Raw genomic sequence first — 3,988 nt, forward strand, 5'->3', positions numbered from 1 at the left:
TCTTGATGTCGAATAAAAGGTTGATTCGTGTTGTGGTTAATTTTGTTAAAGGTCATGACCGTACTGGTAGTAGTTCGATGTTTAGGAATGTGAGAATATTTGGAGAGTGTTGACAGTTGGATTGTGACACCCTCATTTATTGCGGAAAAGTAAACACGTAATTCTACAGAAAAACTGACAGGATATGTTTGTAATTGGTTCAACTAATTAAAACCTGTCATTTTTAAAACTTTTCTAAACCATTCACAAACATTTCCAGAAGGAGGATGCCAACACCGCAAAATGCTAACGAGACTAATTTACATAACTATGCTAAAGCTGCGAGAATAAAGTGATACAAACCAAAGAAAAAGAGGGAGACATATGTCCCTAAAATGTATGTGACACAAAAAGGGTTTAAGGTCACAATGAAATAAAACCAGTCTAGGTCCCAAGGTTACTTTGCTCGCTAGCTCGTCCATGTACCCCATATATGCATCACCTACCTGTCATTCGCATTTTATACAAATACGAAAGCCACAGTCAGTGGGGAGTAACTCCGAGTTCTCCCAGCCACGAAATGTCATAATTAATATAACATGTAAACATAAGAATATGAATACGAATCACACATAGCCTTAGCATATAGATACTAGACAATCGTGCTTATCATGTGAACTACAATATAACAACACATAGTCCTAGCCAGTGAATACTAAACCGACTCATACTACACTATCATGTGAATCACATAACATCCAGGAATCCAAACTCTATCAACCATAGCCGGCTTGCATCTCACCTTCTATGATTCATAGAATCATCAAACAAGAAAGGGCAATATATCAAAGACAGGCATAAGTTCTTAGTACGGTCAATAGTCACTTTGTAACTCGAGTCTATACCACGAGGTAGGGAAGGTAATCGAACCGGTATCTTGGCTGGCGGTTACTATTAAGAAAACATGGCCAAGAGACAACACAACCCTAGCCTAAAATCTGCTCAGACCTAGACATGCGGATACACACCACCGCACCCAAGACCCACAACTTTTTTTAAAACAAAGTGAAGTGAGTACCCTAAGGACACCACCGAAGGGTTGGCTAGTACTTAAGCTGACCCCATACTATCAAAATAAGTACCTGAGGTCATGCCCCAACTTGGATATAAATCCACTAGTCAGGAACACAAAGGCTATCAAGCAGTGAACATATACTCGTCAGAGACTATAAAGACCTATCTATGATGAAGGCCGAAATACTCACCTAGGACCTAGTCCCAGCTAGTCCCAGCTTGAATACTTTAGCCCACACCACACACGACTCACCACACAAGTCAATTAAGACACCCACTTAACCTTAAGAGGGCAAAAAGTCCTACTTACCAACATAAAATCTAATATTCTATCATGTGAAAGGCTATATAAATGTCTAATCGGAGATAAACCAAAGAATCCTCAATACCAATTTCCAATTCTAACAATATTAACCAAATTAAAGGCTTCGGGGAATCTAGGGCCGTTTTTACAATATAAGAAGCTACTTAAATCAACTAATTACACATGTGAGATAAAAATATAATGAATGGCCTAAAACAAGAAAAAGGCCGACTATCTAATTCATTCAAAATTTCATCCAACCGAATTTTTACCCGCAACCCCTGACCCTGCGGCAGTACGGGTCAAATTGCGGCCGACCAATCACTCAATTAATCGACATCGCATCATCAAAGGGACTAAGGCTCGATTTTCGGCACAATCAACAAAACATTACAATTATCGCTATAAAATTCATTTGAGCCTATTAATTACAATTTCATTTTGTAAACTATCCTAACATGTGATAACTATTAATATGAGCACAATTTTACCATCCTTTTTATCTTTACTACTAACATTATTCATTCACCTAAACACTTATCAAACAACAGGCACACATTAACTACTAATGTGACATTAATTCGTCGAGTAACTCGGAATAGTTACCTTAAGCTAGCAAAGAGACAAGCAATAAACTTGAGAAAGCTTCTAAAACCCAAAATTACTCTTCATCTTCAACCACATATGAGTCACCTAAAATAATTATGTGAAAGGACGATATTAACGAATTATCATTATATAAAATATGAGTCGGAAATATAATTATTTCAAATGAACTAAACTAGGCGCCTAAAGAAATCCATAACCACGACTCGAGGACCGTTTGGGCAGCCCTATTTCCGCCTCAATGACCACCTATGGCTAAGGTCGCACTCACCCAAGCCACTGCCTAGGCCAGGCAGCCACTGCCCAGTCCCAAACAGCCACCATTATAACCCAAAATCAGCTGTGACCAACCAGTCCATAGGACGGGTTTATAACTTCAAACACAACTCAGCCCATTGAAAAGAAAACATGTAAACAAAGTGGGAAAGATCAATCGTATACAAAGGGATAGCTGTTTAAGCCCAATTCAATAATACAAAGCGATATCTTTCCGGGCGATAGTAGTAATTCAGTAATTTCTAATATTAAATGCGACATGGAGTAATTTGTTCACTATTCTCAAACCTGGAAGAGTTGGGAGCGTGAGACGTCGACACTTAAATAATTGTTAATACTTATCAGACCCATCAAAACAGAGACCGATTCGGTCCCTTTAACGGCTCCAAAGCCGAGTTCAAAACAGTCAATTTCCCACCCTTAAAATCGTGTTATACCAGTCCATTTCGGTCCAAGAACAAAGTCGAAACAGCCCAGACTTTGACCCTCACACACCCGTTCCAAACACCAATCCTTATGACCCACACACCCTAAAATACATACAACCCATTGTAACGATCCCAAAGATGTCCCGATTTTTGGCCTTAAAAACATCCCAATTTCAACACCTATAATTTCAGGAAATGTGCCAAAAACAAATCAAATACCCCATTTTCACTATTAAAGAAGCTCATTTGTGACCGTCTTAAGACGAAATTTTAAGCATTAAAATGATAATATTCACCCAATTAAATTACCCAACATAATTACCCACTTCACCATGAATCCAAAGGTACTAACTTTTCTCAAAATTAATAAGTAAATCTAGTATAAGACCGTCACATGCTACAATAATATGGAAATTTCATAAAGAATGAAACTTTAACACAAGTAAGCATCCAATATACAAACTAGCATACAAAATCGACTTAGTAACGAATAATCCTATCACCGTTACCTTAAACGCTCCTTATTCTCCGAATAAATGGTCCATAAGGCACGAGCCTCACCTCGGGTCTTCGAATCCTTCATAAAAGGGCAAGAAAACGGAATAAAGAAGCTAAAAGACGACACTTTTATAAGACGGCGAAAGACGAAACCACTACAAAAAGGAGACTTTCTTACCTTAAAAGAACGAGGAAGGAATGAGGAAGCTAAAGGTGTAAAAATTATTAAATTTGGTTGAGAAATGGGACGGGATCTGAGGTTTTAAGGTCTGTAAAAAAAATGGTGTACGGTTGAATGTTGTTGTTGCTGCTGAGTGCTGATTCAATTTCAACGAAAAAGAAAGGAAGAATGAAAGGGGGGTGGGGACGTGGGATTATAATAATAATAATAATAATAATGAGACACCAGCTAGCTTGCTAGCTTCTAATTATACGTACGTTTCTTTATCGTTAAGTAATTTCGTTCGTTTTTAAAACCGCCTCGAGTTAATAAAATCGGTTTTTAGTAAAAGTTTCGGTAATAAAACGGAATTAATAATAAATAAATTTAATGAGTGAGAATAAAATAAACTCAGCTAGTTAACGGAAATAATACGATATCAGCTTGAATCGGAATTATTAGCGATTTTTACGAAACTAACGGATATTAATAAAAATTGCTATTTTAGTGAAATAAGCTCAAAATAGCTAATTGGACGGTTTTGTTCCCAAAATCCATCTCGGGTTCACTTAAAACAACTTTCATAAGGACTCGTAAGGAAACGGAAATTATTAAATAAATAAATCCGAACTAACTTCAATAAACTCGAACTAACTTTAAATA

The 3,988-nt window shown here is 37.1% G+C and overlaps 1 long non-coding RNA gene across 1 annotated transcript; it reads right to left on the reverse strand.

The window, feature by feature from the left end:
* Positions 1-298: 298 nt before the first annotated feature.
* LOC141602412 (uncharacterized) lies at positions 299-3,499 on the reverse strand. Its single transcript, XR_012524433.1, has 4 exons — positions 3,344-3,499; positions 3,177-3,244; positions 1,964-2,050; positions 299-485 (listed from the first exon to the last, which is right to left on the reverse strand). It is a non-coding gene; the product is annotated as an uncharacterized LOC141602412 (long non-coding RNA).
* Positions 3,500-3,988: the final 489 nt, after the last annotated feature.

This window comes from Silene latifolia, chromosome 9 (assembly GCF_048544455.1).
Source record: "Silene latifolia isolate original U9 population chromosome 9, ASM4854445v1, whole genome shotgun sequence".
In the NCBI taxonomy this organism is placed as follows: Eukaryota; Viridiplantae; Streptophyta; class Magnoliopsida; order Caryophyllales; family Caryophyllaceae; genus Silene; species Silene latifolia.